The 20077-nt window shown below is 36.5% G+C and overlaps 1 protein-coding gene across 7 annotated transcripts in view; it reads left to right on the top strand.

Annotated features, from left to right (window-relative positions):
- The window catches only part of IMMP2L (inner mitochondrial membrane peptidase subunit 2), an 882864-nt gene that overhangs the window by 376114 nt on the left and 486673 nt on the right, over positions 1 to 20077 (top strand). The gene's annotated exons all lie outside the window — the stretch shown is intronic.

The following is a 20077-nucleotide window of genomic DNA, read 5'->3' as shown; positions in this document are numbered from 1 at the left end:
CTACTTTTAGGAGATTAGAATCTCCTGGGGCTTTTATGACCTAAACTCTCAGTATTCTTTGCTGGAATTCTTATTGACTTCATGTATTTGTTCATTTGTGTATAGCATATGGTGCAATAACAGCCCCTCAGCAGGTTACATTTCCTTCTTTACCATAGAGAAAACAATAGTAGTCATACATTACATAGATTGTCAGCACGGTGGTATTTCCAACACTTTACCATGCATTTTCTACCATTTTGTTAATTTCAAGTTGATTTTAATTAATTTGATGGTATGTTGCCTTTTAAAAATGTTTTTATTACATAGCATATACAACTTCAGATTGGGGAAGTGTTGACAGAGATAAGAAATTGCATCATAGAGTGTTTCAATTTGTAGATTAAATTCAATATTGAATCCAACATCAATAATAAATAAAGCTGCTGAGTTTCTTTTCTATATTCTCCAAAGAACTTGAAGTTGAACAGATTCTGCTTAGGATCCAACACTATGTTGAATATTTGTATTATTAAAATCTCTTACAGGAGCTCCTGGGTGGCTCAGTCAGTTGAACATCTGACTCTTGATGTCAGCTCAGGCCATGATCCCAGAGTTGTGGGATTGAGCCTCTGCTCTGCTCTGAGCATGAGCCTGCTTGAGATTCTCTCTCTCTCTCTCTCTCTCTCTCTCTCTCTCTCTCCCTCTCCCTCTCCCTCTCCCTCTCCCTCTCCCTCTCCCTCTCTTTCTCCCCCCCTCCCTCCCTTTCTCCTCTCCCCCACTCTGTCTCTTTCTCTAAAATAAAAAAAAAAGGAAAGAAAAAGTCTCTTACATTTTATACTGTTTAGCAAACAGATTTAGCAAGTGACATATATGATTTCTTTATTTTCACAATATATTCTCAATAATACTCATGTTCACAATATCAAAGAAATTCTTGGGGGCATATATTACTTTCTTTGTTGAGATTCGTATTGTTTTCTGTTAACTCAGAGAAAGTATTACCAAATGCCTGTGTCCATTTTTCACCAAAACCATGTTCCACTCATTCTTTTCTTCAAGTTACTGATGCCTTGATCCATTTCCCACCCCTAACCTTACTTTATTACTTGGCCCTTTTATTTTGAATTCTTGATTTAATATTTTTTAGTTACATTTCTATCTGCTTTTGGTACAAGCTACCTATATTATTTTAACTGAAGCAGCAGCATTGTAATGAGAAGAAAAATTGTTCATGTTGCTTCTTGGATTGACCGTGTGCTCTTTGAGACAGTAAAATCTTGAGCCTTGAGAGTGGAGGCAGGAAAGCCTTACATGATTTATGCTCTACAGGTTGTCCCTTAATGGTTCCATTGGCCTTTCTGGGCTTTAAAGAAAACATTTAAATTTTTGTTGTGTGATATTTATAAAATAAAGAGACTCAACTATCATTTCCCTTGAGATCAATGATTCCCAACATTAGTTTTATGCTACCCTAGTGAGTTTCTGATAATTTCAAGGTGGTATAATATTGAAAAAGCCTTAAGGGAAAATTTAATACATGGTAATTTTAAATATAAATGTGTACCATCTGGTTTTCTCTCTCTCTCTCTCTCTCTCTCTCTGTATATGTCTTGTGTGCATATTTTTCTTTTCAGAAAAGTGTTGTCAAAGTGCCTGTGAAAGAAGTTGATTGCATTCATTGCTTTACACTTAGAAAAATTTTAGATTCTTAGACTAATTACTAGAGGCAAAAATGGACCAGTGAAATCCAATCAATTACACACTCAGATGTTTTTTCTTGCTTTCTGAGCATTTGGAACCATCTAGAATAGCATGATTACAAGATAAAATCACTGTCTTTTTAATACTATGATTGTATATCTCAAGCTTCATGTTTCTGTTTTAAGAATCTTTCCAAGTACAAGAAAATAATTGTAGGCAAAGTGGTACCATTGGTGAACCAGGATCTAGGAAGTTAATGACAAGAAACCTCAGACCTTGATATTTAGACATGCCAGTAAATGGGTAGGTTTGTAGGACTGTCATTGCTAGAGCTAGTCTGCCTATTAGGTCACATTGTCTACCTCTCCATGTTTACTTCAAAGCTATTCATTTCTTCTGGAAATAACTGCCCGAAGCTTTATTTCTTAAAGGTGTTTGCCTTAAGTTTTATATTGTGGGCCTCTCTTCTGGCCTCAGCCTTCTTTCAAACAACTGCATTTCTGGCCTCTAGATTTCTGCCAGTTGTTCTGGACTTTTGCTCCTGTCATGATCATCTGGGGTAACTGAAGATTCCATTAGATGTGTCCGTTCTTAAATGGGCATTTATATCCTTGCCAACCCATTTGTTGGTTGCCCATCCAAAATCCCTGGTTTGAAAGTTGCCTTGATTTCTCACCTTAGTATTGGGTGTTCTGGTGGAAGAGAAACTAACATAAGTTAAGAAAGAATGAGAACTTTTTTAGGAAAGGATTCTTAGAATTAATTTCTTTTTTTTTTTCCTTTCAGTGATAATCATAATATATGCCAAAATATAATTCCTTCATTTTAGTAGTTTTGCTTGTTAAACTCCAGATTTTTAAACTTCAGGATTTTTAAAACAAATCCTGAATGTAGGTATATATAAAGAAAAAGTCAGGTATGAATATATTTCATCAGGAGTATATATGTTTTATTACAAGTTAAAAAATCTGTATACATCTATTTTCTGAACCTGAATTAATTACAATGCTTTTAAAATCTCATACAGAAAGTTAAACTAATAACACCAATAAATGAAGACCTAACAAAAGACCAGAACCACTGGGTCTCATAGAAATATGGGAAATACTAGTGTGCCTGAGAAGTCTATGACACTTCTTCATGAATTAATTTTGTTATGGGTTGAATTGTGTCCTCCAAAAAAATGTTGAAATACTAATCCTCAGTACCTGTGAGTATAACCTTGTTTGGGAAAATAGTCTTTACAGAAGATTAAGTTAAGATGAGGTCATTAGGGAGGGCCCTAATCCCCAATATGACTGTGTCCCTATAAAAAGCAAAAGTTTGCATTCAGAGATCAAGACACAGGGAGAATGCCAACTGAAGACTATAATTATGCTGCCACAAGCTAAGGAAAGCCAATGAGTGCCATTGCCAGCAAATCACTGGAAACTAGGAAAGAGGCATGGAACAGATTCTTGCTCACAGCCCTCAGAAGAAAGTAGACCTGAAGCTACCCTGATTTTGGACTATGAGTATCCAAACTGAGACTGAAAAGATCTGTTTAATTTGCCACCCACTTTGTAGTACTTTGTTACGGTGGCCCTCGTAGACTAACACAGATTGAATTCAATAACCCATGATCTAATATCCATTTAAGAAGCTGTAGCAACTTTACTTTTAGTGTCAGTTGTAGGGTCTAGACTATTTCTTCATGACAAGTTATTTCCTATAGAATGAATGCAGGGAAAGGCCAGACTATCATTTACAACCTTGCTTGAAAGGTCTACAAGTAGGTCTTTAAGATTATCTTTAGATCTCTTTTTCAAATGAAGGAAGTCCTTGTTAAGTCAAATCTACATAGCAGTTTGGAAGATGCAGGGGTAAAAAAGCAAAGTAAATTTAGCGTAGGTCAATAAGTGTATATACATTTGCCCAGAAAGAAATGTAAGCTGGCTAAGCAGCAAGACTCCTTTCTTCTTTAATGATGTGCTGGTTTAAAATGCACTGACCTACTCTCAACCTGTAAGACTGGCTCACATCCAAATCTCCTGTTTATAGATGCTGCTAGGTGGTTTGCTTAGCAACATACTTAATGGGACCACAGGGAATTTGCTTTTCCAGCTAAATAGGTTTAGAATGCTGAAATAAAAGCAAAGGTTCAGATTAAAAAAAGAAAGAAAATTAAAAAAAAATTAAGAAAGCTTACAAGTAAAAATCAATCACAGATAATTAGATCATGTACAAATAGTTTTTGTGAATCTGTACTTATAAATAATTTTAACACTCAAAATTAAATCCATTTTTTTTTTTGCGGAAAACATACCCAGTAGAAAGTTAGTTATCAGGTTTTCACCAGAAAGATTTAAATATCCAATATTCTTTAAATATACCTAAATGAATTTATAAAGAAGAAAACATTCTTTTTATAAATAGTTATTTTTTAATTTAAAAATGCTAAATTATTTTGTCATTGTTGAGCTTTTGCAGATTGGCACTTTAAGGGGGCTGGGGTTTTCCTAGGGGTGTGACCTTGATTGTTAGAAATGATGTTAGTGTTAGTTCATGTCTCTTAGTGTGTGGAGGTGGGGGGAGGGGAGGGGAGGTTAACTTGTTTAGAATACTAATTATTCAGATTCTTTTTGATTTATATTTATTTCTTTTGAGACAAAGACAGAGACAGAGAGTGAGAGTGAATGGGGAGGGGCAGGGAGAGAAGGAGAGAGAATCAGGGACAGGCTCCTGTACTGTCAGCACAGAGCCCCAGGCCAGGCTGGATCCCATGACCTTGAGATTGTGACCTGAGCTGAAAATCAAGTTTGATGCTTAACTGACTTTGCTACCTAGGCACCTCTCATTCTTGAATTCTTAAAGAATATGTGCCGAAGTGTTTGTAAAATTTGACTATGCTATGATAGGATATTTAACAATTCATCATTAAATACTCCTGAAGGTTTTTTGGTAAATGCCTTTTTCTTTTTCTGGTTTTCTAACAGTTTTTACTATGACTAAATGTTAGATTTCATCAAAGGCCTTTTCTGTATCTGTTGAGAGGATAATAATCTCTTTTAACCTGTTAATGTCATGAATGACATTTATAAATCTTTCAGTGGTAATCCCCTTTGCATTCCTAAAGTTGATCTTAGTTAAACAAAAGTGTTTTTATGTGTCACTGGATTTTTTTAAAACATATTTTGTTCAGTATAGTTATATCTATATAGACAAATGACATGGGCATATAACTTTCTGTTATCTGGTCATTTTCTGGTTTATTGTCAAGATAATATTGGCTTCATAGGCTTGGAAATAAATCACTCTATTCTTTCTCTCCCTCCCCCAACCCCCCCACTCCTTTCCACTCTATGGAAAACTTTATGTTTGAAATGCTTTGCTTATTGAAAGTCTGATAAAACTTGCATCTAAAAACCTCTGATTCTGGTATACTTGCTCGTGGAAAGATTTTTTTAAGCTAGCAATTCCATTTATTTAAAAGTTGTAGATATATTTGGATTTTTATTTCTTCTTGAGATATTTTTTTAAGAAGTTTATTCATTTATTTGAGAGAGGGAGCAAGAGCATGAGTAAGTGAGAAAGGGGCAGAGAGAGGGAGAGAGAGAATATCCCAAGCAGGCTCTACACTGTCAGTGTGGAGCCTGATGCAGGGCTCAAACTCACAAACCATGAGATCATGACCTGAGCTCAAACACTTAACCGACTGAGCCACCCAGGTACCCCAAGATTGATTATATTTTTATAAAGATATATCCGCTTGATGAAATTTTCCTAAATTGCTGGAATACAATTTTTCATGGAATTATCTTAATATTTTTAAATTGTTATGTCTCAGATTATGTTCTGTTTTCATTCTCAGTATTTATTTGGCCTTTCTAATTTTTCAAACTCATCACAAGTTTATATGAATTACTATTTTTAAAAGAATTAATTTTGATCTTAGTGATTTCCTATTTATTCTTTATTTTCTATTTAACTTTTGTTCTTATCTTAATTATGAACATTCTTCAACTAATTTAATTTTTATTTTTCATTATCTAATTTCCTAAGTGCCATATTTAGCTCATGAATTTATAGCCTTTTTTTCTGTCTTAATAAAATATTAAACATATGTTAACTTAGAAAAGTTTTTTGTGTGTGTATTTATTTTTGAGAGTCAGAGAGTGAACATGAGCAGGGAGGGGGCAGAGAGCAAGGGAAACACAGGATCCAAAGGAGACTCCAGGCTGTGAGCTGTCAGCACAGAGCCCTACATGGGGCTCAAGCTCAATAACTGTGAGATCATGACCTGGGCTGAAGTCAGATGTTTAACTGACTGAGCCACCCAGGAGCCCCAACATATTTGAACTCTTAACAGAATTCTCTTTGTATATGTGATAATAAGTAAAGAGCCATTGGTTTATGGATAGATGTTCATCAGTTTACTGGCTTTTTTATAAGCAAAGTGACTTGCTAACCATGTTAACCTTAAAATGTATATGACTTAAATTTGAGTACTAGCAAAAACTTTTCCAGCAGGAAAAGTATGGAGATTTCAGTGCACTGCTCTGGTAAATCCAAGCAAAAACTTTGATTAAAGATTTGTTAGTGGGATTTATCATTTTTTCCTATGTATGGCAAGTCTATTCAGCATTTTCTAACTTAAAAATTTTTTGAATAACTTTATAATAATATAAACCTAATAATGACATAGTTTTATCAATATAAGTGAAATCTGCCTCCAGTTAACTTGCCATCTTATTGTTTTTGAGATATTTAACAATTATTTTGTTTGTGCATGTTTATGAGATGAGGAGCAACCTCACATCATATCACCATTGGTCAAAAAAAATTTTTTTGAGAGAGAAAGAGGGAGAGATAGAGAGAGAAAAAGAGGGAGAGAGAGAGAGAGAGAGAGAGAGAGAGAGAGAGAATCTTCAGCAGAGTCCACACTCAACACTCAACCCAGAGCCCAATGCAGGGCTTTATCCCACGACCCTGTGATCATGACCTGAACTGGAATTGAGTTGGACGCTCAACCTACTGAGCGCCAATCAGGCGCCCCAATCATTGGTCAATTTAAACAGAATTAGAATTTTACAAACTGAGTGCTGAAATATTCTTTACAAATCATATCATTCAGTAAGTGAAGAACCAACAACGTAAAGCTGCACTGTGCAATATGGTACTCCAACCTATGGAGCACTTGAAATACAGCCAATCTGAGCTGAGATGTGTTCTCAAGCATAAAATACATGTTGGATTTTGAAAAATTAGTGGAAACAAAAGAATACAAAACATCTCATTAATAATTTTTATATTGATTACATGTTGGGATTATAGTATTTTGGTTATATTGGATTAACATACTGTCAGATTTAATTTCAACTGCTTTTATTTTTGCTTTTTTAGTGTGGCTATTAGAAAACTTAGAGCTACATGTATGTATGATTTACCTTATATATCTATAGGACAGTGCTGGTCCAAGAGTATATTTTTTCATTTAACCTTTCTTGGCACATTGGTGAGAAGCTTGGAAACAAGACCCAGGCCTGTTGATTCCCTACCTAAGGCACTTTGCCTATTTCAAAAAATAATATTTATTTTCTTCTCTTCCCTTTTGTTTAATGAGTTTATTTTTGCCAACTGAGTGTTTTCCTAATCTGGAGAAGTTACAAGATGTAACAGGAAAGGCTATTGTTTCCTTAAGTAAAACACATAGACCAGATAAAGTGTTATAAACATTATGAGCAACATTCTGAACAGAAAATACTCTGTTAGTAGAATGCTTCCAGAAACATTTTAAATTTAAAAACAGTTATAGAGGGTCAGAAGATGGTGGCGTAGGAGGACACTGGACTCACTGCGTCCTGCAGATCACTCAGATTCCACCTACACCTGCCTAAATAACCCACAAAACCACCAGAAGACTAGCAGAACGTATTCTCTGGAGGCAAGCACAGACTAGAGGCCCACGGAAGAGGGTAGGAAGGGTGGTGAGGTGGTGCGCCCTACACGGACTGGCGGTAGGGAGCCGGGGCGGAGGGGCAGCCAAGCAGAGCCCCCTAGTCTGGCTTGCAAAAGCAGAGGAGCTGGACGGAGTGTGTCCCGACAGCAAGCGGGGCTTGACATCTGGAAGGTTATAAGCTAACAGCTCTGCTTGGAGAACAGGAGGGCTGGAGGACAACGAGAGGGAGAGTTGTTGAGCCCCGGAGGACAGAGCTAAGCTTTGCGGGGAACAAAGGTGCTCGCCAGCACCATCTCCCTCGCCCATCCCCCAGCCAAAATCCCAAAGGGAACCAGTTCCTGCCAGGGAACTTGCTTGCACCACGCAAACACCCAACGCTCTGCTTCTGTGCATCCATCCCTCAGGCGGGTCTGACTCCCTCCTGGTGCGCGGGGCCCCTCCCGAAGCGGATCTCCGAAGGAAAAGTGAGCTGAGTCTGCCCCTCCCGCCCCTGTGCACCTTGCCAATCCACCCCAGCTAATACGCCAGATCCCCAGCACCACAAGCCTGGCGGTGTGCAAGTAGCCCAGACGGGCCACACCACCCCACAGTGAATCCCGCCCCTAGGAGAGGGGAAAAGAAGGCACACACCAGTCTGACTGTGGCCCCAGCAGTGGGCTGGGGGCAGACATCAGATCTGACTGCGGCCCCGCCCACCAACACAAGTTTTTCAAGACAGCACAGGGGAAGTGCCCTGCAGTTCCACACCACTCCAGGGACTATCCAAAATGATGAAACGGAAGAATTCCCCTCAAAAAAACCTCCAGGAAATAACAACAGCTAACGAACTGATCAAAAGGGATTTAAACAATATAACAGAAAGTGAATTTAGAATAATAGTCATAAAATTAATCACTGGGCTTGAAAACACTATAGAGGACAGCAGAGAATCTATTTGCTACAGAGATCAAGGGACTAAGGAACAGTCAGGAAGAGCTAAAATATGCTATAAATGAACTGCAGAATAAAATGGAGACAACCACAGGTCGGATTGAAGAGGCAGAGAAGAGAATAGGTGAACTAGAAGATAAAATTATGGAAAAAGAGGAAGCTGAGAGAAAGAGAGATAAAAAAATCCTGGAGTATGAGGGGAGAATTAGAGAACTAAGTGATGCACTAAAGGGAAATAATCTACACATAATTGGTATTCCAGAGGAGGAAGAGACAGGGAAAGGTGCTGAAGGTGTACTTGAAGAAATAATAGCTGAGAACTTCCCTGATCTGGGGAAGGAAAAAGGCATTGAAGTCCAAGAGGCACAGAGAACTACCTTCAGACGTAACTTGAATTGGTCTTCTACACGACATATCATACTGAAACTGGCAAAATACAAGGATAAAGAGAAAATTCTGAAAGTAGCTAGGGATGAACGTGCTCTAACATATAGAGGGAGACCAATAAGACTCGTGACAAATCTCTCTCCTGAAACTTGGCAGCCCAGAAAGGAATGGCAGGAAATCTTCAATGTGATGAACAGAAAAAAAATATGCAGCTGAGAATCCTTCATCCAGCAAGTCTGTCATTTGGGATAGAAGGAGAGATAAAGGTCTTCGCAAACAAACAAAAACTGAAGGAATTCGTCACCACTGAACCAGCCCTACAAGAGATCCTAAGGGGGATCCTATGAGACAAAGTACCAGAGACACTGCTACAAGCATGAAACCTACAGACATCACAATGACTCTAAACCCATATCTTTCTATAATAACACTGAACGTAAATGGACTAAATGTGCCAACCAAAAAACATAGAGTATCAGAATGGATAAAAAAAACAAGACCCATCTGTTTGCTGTCTACAAGAGACTCATTTTAGACCTGAGGACACCTTCAGATTGAGAGTGAAGGGATGGAGAACTATTTATCATGCTACTGGAAGTCAAAAGAAAGCTGGAGTAGCCATACTTATATCAGACAAACTAGACTTTAAATTAAAGGCTGTAACAAGAGATGAAGAAGGGTGTTATATAATAATTACAGGGTCTATCCATCAGGAAGAGCTAACAGTTATAAATGTCTATGCGCTGAATACAGGAGCCTCCAAATATATAAAACAATTACTCACAAACATAAGCAACCTTATTGATAAGAATGTGGTAATTGCAGGGACTTTAACACTCCACTTACAGAAATGGATAGATCATCTAGACACGGGATCAATAAAGAGACAAGGGCCCTGAATGATACATTGGATCAGATGGACTTGACAGATATATTTAGAACGCTGCATCCCAAAGCAACAGAATATACTTTCTTCTCGAGTGCACATGGAACATTCTCCAAGATAGATCACATACTGGGTCACAAAACATCCCTTCATAAGTATACAAGAATTGAGATCATACCATGCATTCTTTCAGACCACAATGCTATGAAACTTGAAATCAACCACAGGAAAAGGTCTGGAAAACCTCCAAAAGCATGGAGGTTAAAGAACACCCTAATAAAGAATGAATGGGTCAACCAGGCAATTAGAGAAGAAATTACAAAATATATGGAAACAAACGAAAATGAAAATACAACAATCCAAATGCTTTGGGATGCAGCGAAGGCAGTCCTGAGAGGAAAATACATTGCAATGCAGGCCTATCTCAAGAAACAAGAAAAATCCGAAATACAAAATTTAACAGCACACCTAAAGGAAATAGAAGCAGAACAGCAAAGGCAGCCTAAACCCAGCAGAAGAAGAGAAATAATAAAGATCAGAGCAGAAATAAATAATATAGAATCTAAAAAAACTGTAGAGCATATCAATGAAACCAAGAGTTGGTTTTTTGAAAAAATAAACAAAATTGATAAACCTCTAGCCAGGCTTCTCAAAAAGAAAAGGTAGATGACCCAAATAGATAAAATAGTGAATGAAAATGGAATTATTACAACCAGTCCCTCAGAGATAGAAGCAGTTATCAGGGAATACTATGAAAAATTATATGCCAACAAACTGGACAACCTGGAAGAAATGGACAAATTCCTAAACACCCACACACTTCCAAAACTCAATCAGGAGGAAATAGAAAGCTTGAACAGACCCATAACCAACAAAGAAATTGAATCAGTTATCAAAAATCTCCCAACAAATAAGAGTCCAGGACCAGATGGCTTCCCAGGAGAGTTCTACCAGACGTTTAAAGCAGAGATAATACCTATCCTTCTCAAGCTGTTCCAAAGAATAGAAAGGGAACGAAAACTTCCAGACTCATTCTGTGAAGCCAGTATTACTTTGATTCCTAAACCAGAGACCCAATAAAAAAAGAGAACTACAGGCCAATATCCCTGATGAATATGGATACAAAAATTCTCAATAAGATACTAGCAAATCCAATTCAACAGCATATAAAAAGAATTATTCCCCATGATCAGGTGGGATTCATTCCTGGGCTGCAGGGCTGGTTCAACATTCGCAAATCAATCAACGTGATATGTCACATTAATAAAAGAAAAGATAAGAACCATTTGATCCTGTCAATCGATGCAGAAAAAGCATTTGACAAAATTCAGCAACCTTTCTTAATAAAAACTCTCGAGAAAGTCGGGATAGAAGGAACATACTTGAACATCATAAAAGCCATTTATGAAAAGCCCACAGCTAACATTATCCTCAGTGGGGAAAAACTTAGAGCTTTTTCCCTGAGATCAGGAACACAACAGGGATGTCCACTCTCACCGCTGCTGTTTAATGTAGTGTTGGAAGTTCTAGCATCACCAAGACAACAATAGGATATCAAAGGCATCAAAATTGGCAAAGATGAAGTGAAGCTTTCACTTTTTGCAGATGACATGATATTATACATGGAAAATCCGATAGACTCCACCAAAGTCTGCTAGAACTGATACATGAATTTAGCAAAGTTGCACAATACAAAATGAATGTACAGAAATCAGTTGCATTCTTATACACTAATAATGAAGCAACAGAAAGACAAATAAAGAAACTGATCTCATTCACAATTGCACCAAGAAGCATAAAATACCTAGGAATAAATCTAACCAAAGATGTAAAAGATCTGCATGCTGAAAACTATAGAAAGCTTATGAAGGAAATCAAAGAAGATACAAATAAATGGAAAAACATTCCGTGCTCATGGGTTGGAAGAATAAATATTGTTCAAAATGTCAATACTACCCAAAGCTATCTACACATTCAATGCAATCTCAATCAAAATTGCACCAGCATTCTTCTCGAAGCTAGAACAAGTAATCCTAAAATTCATATGGAACCACAAAAGCCCCAAATAGCCAAAGTAATTTTGAAGAAGAAGACCAAAGCAGGAGGTGTCACAATCCCAGACTTTAGCCTCTACTACAAAGCTGTAATCATCAAGACAGAATGGTATTAGCACAAAAACAGACACATAGACCAATGGAATAAAATAGAAACCCCAGAACTAGACCCAGAAAAGTATGGCCAACTAATCTTTGACAAAGTAGGAAAGAACATCCAATGGAAAAAAGACAGTCTCTTTCACAAATGGTGCTGGGAGAACTGGACAGCAACATGCAGAAGGTTGAAACTAGACCACTTTCTCACACCATTCACAAAAATAAACTCAAAATGGATAAAGGACCTGAATGTGAGATAGGAAACCATCAAAACCCTAGAGGAGAAAGCAGGAAAAGACCTCTCTGACCTCAGTCGTAGCAGTTTCTTACTCGAGACATCCCCAAAGGCAAGGGAATTAAAAGCAAAAATGAACTACTGGGACCTCATGAAGATAAAAAGCTTCTGCACAGCAAAGGAAACAACCAACAAAACTAAAAGGAAACTGATGGAATGGGAAAAGATATTTGCAAATGACATATGGGACAAAGGGCTAGTATCCAAAATCTATAAAGAGTTCACCAAACTCCACACCTGAAAAACAAATAATCCAGTGAAGAAATGGGCAGAAAACATGAATAGACACTTCTCTAAAGAAGACATCCGGATGGCCAACAGGCACATGAAAAGATGCTCAATGTCGCTCCTCATCAGGGAAATACAAATCAAAACCACACTCAGATATCACCTCACGCCAGTCACAGTGGCCAAAATGAACAAACCAGGAGACTATAGATGCTGGAGAGGATGTGGAGAAATGGTAAACCTCTTGCACTGTTGGTGGGAATGCAAACTGGTGCAGCCACTCTGGAAAACAGTGTGGAGGTTCCTCAAAAAATTAAAAATAGACCTACCCTATGAGCTGGCAATAGCACTGCTAGGAATTTACCCAAAGGATACAGGAGTACTGATGCATAGGGGCACTTGTACCCCAATGTTTATAGCAGCACTCTCAACAATAGCCAAATTATGGAAAGAGCCTACATGTCCATCAACTGATGAATGGATAAAGAAGTTGTGGTTTATATACACAATGGAGTACTATGTGGCAATGAGAAAGAATGAAATATGGCCCTTTGTAGCAACGTGGATGGAACTGAAGAGTGTTATGCTAAGTGAAATAAGCCATACTGAGAAAGACAGATACCATATGTTTTCACTCTTATGTGGATCCTGAAAAACTTAACAGAAACCCATGGGTAGGGGAAGGAAAAAAAAAGAGGTTAGAGTGGGAGAGAGCCAAAGCATAAGAGACTGTTAAGAACTGAGAACAAACTGAGGGTTGATGGGGGGTGGGAGGGAGGGGAGGGTGGGGGATGGGTATTGAGGAGGGCACCTTTTGGGACGAGCACTGGGTGTTGCATGGAAACCAATTTGACAATAAATTTCATAGATTGAACAACAAAAAAAATAAAAACAGTTATAATTTTATTTTAATTTATTTCTAATGTTTATTTATTTTGGGGAGGGGGAGAGAGAGAGGCAGAGAGAGAGAGGGACACACAGGATCTGAAGCAGGCTCCTGGCTGTGAGCTGTCAGCATAGGGCCCAATGCAGGGCTCAAACCCACAATCTACAAGATCATGACCTGGGCTGAAGTCAGATGCTTAACCGACTGAGCCATCCAGGAATCCCTACAGTTATAATTTTAATTGATCAGGTTCAGAATTTCTAAAGGTACTTTATGACACTGAGTGAAATAAGTATCTAGGTATTAATCATATGCTTATAAAGAAGATGAATCTGAATTTAATTTTGGTCAGGCTTGTTTCATTGATGGTATTAATTTAGGTGAATCCACCAAGTATCTGTTGGAGAAAGGTTAGACCTACTTCTGATTGCAAATTACATTATCCCTGGGCTGAATAGTTTGAATAATGGAGGCTTAGGTTCTACTTAACAGAACAGCTTCTTTGTTTTTACGTTTGATAATTAAAAAGAAAACTGGAGTAAAGAATCCTATGTATTATCTACATTATCCAGCAGAATACATATTTGTGGATCTTTGAGAAAATGTGTACACAGTATAGCTTCTTACCTGTTTAGAAACAATATCATAGTGTTACATAGCATCCATGAATATGGCAGTGTTCTAAAATAACTGAAAACAGTGTGATTTGAAAAATTGGCATTTTGGATAGAAGTTAAATTTGCATTTCATAACAGTTTTTCATTCTAAAATTACACTTAGCAATTGTAAAAGCACATAATTACCTCGAAGCTTAATTACCACTACTTTCTGTGTGAAGTGAAAAGTGTTTAGTCTTAAGTGCTATAAGGGATTATATTACACAATTAAAAAATCTCACCCTTATGAATTGTGTGTTGACTGTCTGTCAACACTGTCATTGGTGTTGGGTTTATTTTGTATTGAACATTGTTTGGAGATTATCCGTGCCTGCGCGCGCGCGTGTGTGTGTGTGTGTGGTGTGTGTGTGTGTGATGTGTGTCTACCTATATCTACCTATTTATTGATTATCAGACCATTTTGAAGAGTTGGAAATACTGGAATAAGTTTTCTTTGACATAAAAAGATGTAACTATATTATTTTATAATTTTCTAATTCTGTGCCAAAACACGTGTTTTCTTCTTGAACAGTAAAAAGCTAAAATAAAATGTTCATTTTGTAAATAGTATGTGGGTCCAGAAAGTACTCACATGTTAGAAAATGAATAAAAACTCTGACAAGCAGTGCCGACAGTAATGCCTCTGAATGTTGCCATCACTGAGACTAGATTTTTCCCTGCTTGTGCTACCATGTAGCTGAATAAGTTAATATAAGTGCTTAATAACCAATAATAGTCTCCAGAAGATGTGTTCACTATTAGGTTGTGTTTTTTCTTCTTTTATTTGACCTTACAATTGTATAGTACAATGCTACTTTAAAGTATTTAAAAATTTTTTTTAATGTTTATTTTTGAGAGAGAGAGAGAGAGAGAGAGAGAGCGAGCGAGCATGAGTGGGGGAGGACAGAGAGAGAGAGAGAGAGAGACAGAATTTGAAGCAGGCTGTAGGTTCTGAGCTGTCAGCACTGATGTGGGGCTCAAACCCATGAACCATGAGATCATGACCTGAGCCGAAGTCGGATGCCTAACAAACTGAGCCCCCCAGGCACCCCAGTATAATGCTACTTTAACAATGGAGAGTAAAGTTCTATCACACAATAAACTTTTACCTTTCCTTTCTTTGCAAAGTGTGTTCTTCCATGCAGGAAAAATCAGTTTTTATTATTGGATGTTTAAGATAATTTATAACAGAGAGAAGTTAAAACAATTTTTACCACGAGATAGTTGCAGAAAATGATAGATTATTTGGACAGATTTCAGTAATACAGATGCTTCCTGAGTAATTGTTCAGCATCACAGCATTCAACCAAAGGCTGCTTCTCCAGCCAGAGCAAAGAATTCACATGCAAAGCAGGTTGTGTTCTGACCATTCCTAATTATTTCTAAGGATAGCATTTTCATAGTTCTTATCAATAAAAATTTTTGGCATTCAAAATTCCATAGACATTATAGCATACTACAGTATTATTTTGAATATAGAGAAGGGTAAATCTGTCAGAGGATAAAGGTCTTATCATGTGTATGCTATTTAGTGATGCTTGAGGAGAAGGAAATGTCTGTTTTGTTATTTATAATGAAAAATAAGTAGTCTTACATCCTTTTAGGGTGTGTTGTTATATAAGTAATTATAAAATAATAAAGTAGTTGTAAATGTGAGTCTTTTTATATTTTTAGTGGTAAGGTGCTGAATTAGTATAATAAAATGAGTTTAATATTTTGTTCCCTAATATATCTGGGACCTGTGAGTTCAAATTCTTTCAAGAATAAGAAAAATTTTTGTGATCAGAATGTCCTGTCTGTGCAAAATATTTAATACTATTATTTTGTCTTTTATAACCTTAAAATCATAACGTTTGATTCCAAAACTGCTTCTCTTTTTAACATGAAATGTTCTCCAGCTGAGGAGACTAAATTGGTGAAATCTTTCTAGACAGCAGTTTAGCAGTATCATTAAGATTAATATTGACTTTCAGAAATTTATTTTATGGAAACAATCATATATATATATATATATATATATACATATATATAACTAGATATATATGTATATATATATATAACTAGATATATATGTATATATATATAACTAGATATATATGTATATATATATATATATATATATATAAAACTAGATATATATGTATATATAACTAGATACATATATATCTGTACTCTTTTGTGTCTGATATCTTTTATTCCAGATCACAGCTGTGAAATTTATACATGCTCTTTGTGTTGTAATATTTTATTACTTTTCAGTGATCTATAAAATTTAAATTATATCCCCGTCTTACTTATCAATTCTATTCTAGGCAGATATTTCAGTTGTTTTCAGTTTGGAGCTATTTAAAATAATGTTGTTTATGAACACTCTCATAATTTTTCAAAAATCAATCACCACTTTCTTTCTGAAAGTTATGCTCTTTCTAACTTCTTTCCACTTAGAAATAAATGCAATATAAACGTACTATATAGTTAATATGCATGTAGAATTGATACGTAAGATGGGGATATAATTTAAATTTTATAGATCAGTGAAAACTAATAAAATATTACAACACAAAGAGCATGTATAAATTTCACAGGTGTGATCTGGAACAAACGACATCAGACACGAAAGAATACATCTCATGTAGTGGTGTTTAGATGAGTTAAAGACAGGCAAGGTTAATAATAGGTTTTAGAAGTACAGAGATTTGTTGCCTTAGAAGAGGGATAATGACTGAGATGTGGCATGAGGGAGGCTTCCTGCAATGGTGTACACAAACGTGTTCATGTAAGGAAAATGCATCCAAGATATGCTTAAAATTGTGCATTTTACAGTATTTATGTTATGCAACAGTGAAGTGTTTTTAAAAGTAAATACGTATTAGTTTACTTAAGTTGAAAACGTGCATTGTGATGGAAAATTGTGTACAATTATGTACATATAGACTGAATGTAAGTGAAAGGCTTTTTTTCTTTTTTTTTAAAGTTTATTCTTATTTATTTTGAGAGAGAGATAGAGAACAAGTGGGGGAAGGGAAGAGAGAGAGGGAGACAGAATCCAAGGAGGCTTTCACACTGTCAGCACAGAGCTCCATGTGGGGCTTGAACTCATGTGCCATGGGATCTTGACCTGAGTCGAAGTTGAGTGGGATGCTTAACTGACTAAGTCACACAGGTGCCCCCAAGTGAAAGGCTTTTTTAGTGAAACAATTCTTTTGTATTTTTTAGTCTTTTTCTTTTAAATTTATTTGTTTATTTTGAGAGAAGGAGAGCAAGCAGGGAAAGGGCAGAGAGAGAGACAGAGAGAGACAGAGAGAGACAGAGAGAGACAGACCAAAGCAGGCTCCATGCTGCCAGCGTGGAGCCTGACTTGTGGCTGGATCCCACGGACCATGACCTGAGATCATGACCTGAGCTGGAACCAGTGGTCTGACTCTTAGCCAAATGAGCCACTGAGGCACCCCCTACTGAAACAATTCTTATGGACACTTGGGAATTTCAGGTGGTTTAGGGAACAGCCAGAAGAGACCATAGTTTTAGTCGCTATGAAGTCTTGATTCATTTGGCCAAAATTACACAACTTCACAAAAGGATAATGCCTACCCAGAACTGATCTGAATACTGTTTCTTTTAGAGAGGGCATTTCTTAAGAAGCCCCCTGGTTGCCTAGTGGACAAGCAGTTGCCAGTCACATGCTCCCCACAGGCACAGCCAACCACAGTTGAATGTTATGAGCCAGCTTTGCCATCATCCTGCCAGGCCAGGACATGTGTCACCACCCCGAAAGAAAGGACACGTTCTCTGTGGTTCTGCATGGGAAAATGTTCCAAACTTTTGACTCTTTTATTTCTTAAAAGAAACTCACAGACAGGAGGGCTGCGTTCATCCTAATCTTGGGGAAGAAGGCAGATTTATTATACATTCGTCTCTGAATATATCGCTTCCCCCCGCATAGTTTTAATAATAACTAATTTATAGTGATTTTTATATTACACAGTCTCCTTTGTGAAATGTAAACTGAAACTGCTGCTAAGGAGTTTATTGATTATCCCCTGTTCACAGCAATTAAGATTCAGAACACCGAGGCTCTATACTCCACAATTAAAATTCCTTTCTGTGGATGGTATTGCTTGTATGGGTCCATCATTACCATTTTTCTCTTTGCTGAAATTAATTTGAAAGTCAGATTTAACAACTTTAGTGATATAAGGGGATTTTTTTTTCATGTTGAAGTATGGCTTTCTTGGTGTTATTTTTCTCATTGTACTTTAAAAATAAAATTCTAGTTGCTGATGTGATGCTTACCGTTCTCATTAGGCAAATCCTAAGCAATATATACATAGTGGATAATAATGCTAATGCCCATCTCTCTACTGTTATTTATGTTTCTAGAAGAACTTTAAAAGTCGAAGTGAGAAATAGCTAGCCAGTCAGTACATGATAAATCAGAAAAGATAAGGCAGTGGTTAGAAATTTCCATTAAAGGTGTTTCAGAGTAGTTTTAATTTCATTTTTAACATTTTAAAGCCAACTATTGAATATAATAATGTGGCACAACAGGGCATGTGCATCTTTAATTTTAATAGACTAAGAAACAAGATTAAGTAATGAATGAATTATTGTACTGTGAAATTAGTGGGACTCCTTTTCTTTTTCATGAAAAGCAAAAAGCAGTGATACATGAGAGCCTTGTTAGTATGAATCTGACTGGGAGAATAATTTGATGAAATGTGAAGTCTATCTGCAGTGCAGTTTTTAGTCCAAAGAATTTGAATAAGTGTTAGGAAATATGAATTTGTTTCTGCTTCATCTAACTAGATTTGGTACAATGGGGTGTGCAGTTAGGGGGAAAAATTCCCTGGTACTTAATAAGGCAATAATTCATGCTGAATGGATATGAGCAGTCATTCAGTGAAAAATTGATTTTTATAGTGTCCTAGACTTGGTAACTTTTGGAGATTTGTGTGCTTATTGTATAAGTACCATAAAGAAAATATATAGTTCTCATTAAAAGGTGAACACATTTTTTTTTTCTGTACTTCACATATGTTTGTTAAAAGTTGAACCATTTTTCATTTGCAATTTTACATGCTCTACATTCAAGAACAGTGCAGGTAAATAACATGGCTTCAGAGTTCACTGATTTCTTAGGAGTGGCTTTATGCTTAAACCAACTAATTTTCATCCTTAGCAAGAGAGGTTTAGTTTTACACTGTGAATCAAGACATCCTTTAGCAGGTTACAAAAGGTTATAACGTCAAGATTACTCATCAGAAAGTTAGACTAATTAGTATGTTGTAAGTCAAAATACAGCACTAGTTCTGCCTAGTAGCATAGTGTTTATTTTTAGAGCATGTCACGATCTGTAAAACAAAGAATTCACCTTTAGTGTATGTATAATGCCTTGTGTTGAAATTATAATGAGAGAAGTTTGAGTACCTATGTATTAATCTGCTTTAAACTTTGCAAAGTTGTGATAGCTTATAGATATTGCTTTGATGAGAGCTTTCTTTTAAAAGTGGAGTAAGTAGTCGTTTGCCACAGGCAGTACTCCCAAACATGTAAAATGTTCTCTTAAGGAGTTACGATTATTTTCCTCTCCTTGTAATATATTTTCTTAAATGCATTTTGAATTCTTTGCAGTAAAACTGGAGGGTTTTGCAATTATATTTAATTCAGAAATACACACAAAATATTACTTTGGAGCTTGATATCCATCCATCCAAATTTTTATAAAGGGGCTTTTTGTTTGTTTGTTTATGTTTTTAATTCACTATTTACCTGGCACCGTGCTAATCCACAGGATGCTGATAACAATTGGTTCCTAAAGTGTTAGCTCACAATCCAGTAGAGACGGATAGTAATTTAAAAAGAGAAATTGAAGAGGTGGGATTAGATTAGAAGAAAGTATAATAGAGATAGATGATTTTTGTAGTAAAACCATGAAGAAAATGAAATAATGGACTTTCTGTCTATTAGGAGGAGTTGAATTGTGGATAAAGGACACAGACATCCTGCTAGCATCTGCTGTATTCTGTCTGATAGAA

This window comes from Panthera pardus, unplaced genomic scaffold, assembly GCF_024362965.1.
Source record: "Panthera pardus isolate Hobbes unplaced genomic scaffold, ASM2436296v1 HiC_scaffold_8, whole genome shotgun sequence".
Lineage (NCBI taxonomy): Eukaryota > Metazoa > Chordata > Mammalia > Carnivora > Felidae > Panthera > Panthera pardus.
The sequence above is the reverse complement of the archived record's forward strand: the minus strand, read 5'-3'. Positions and strand labels throughout refer to the sequence as shown.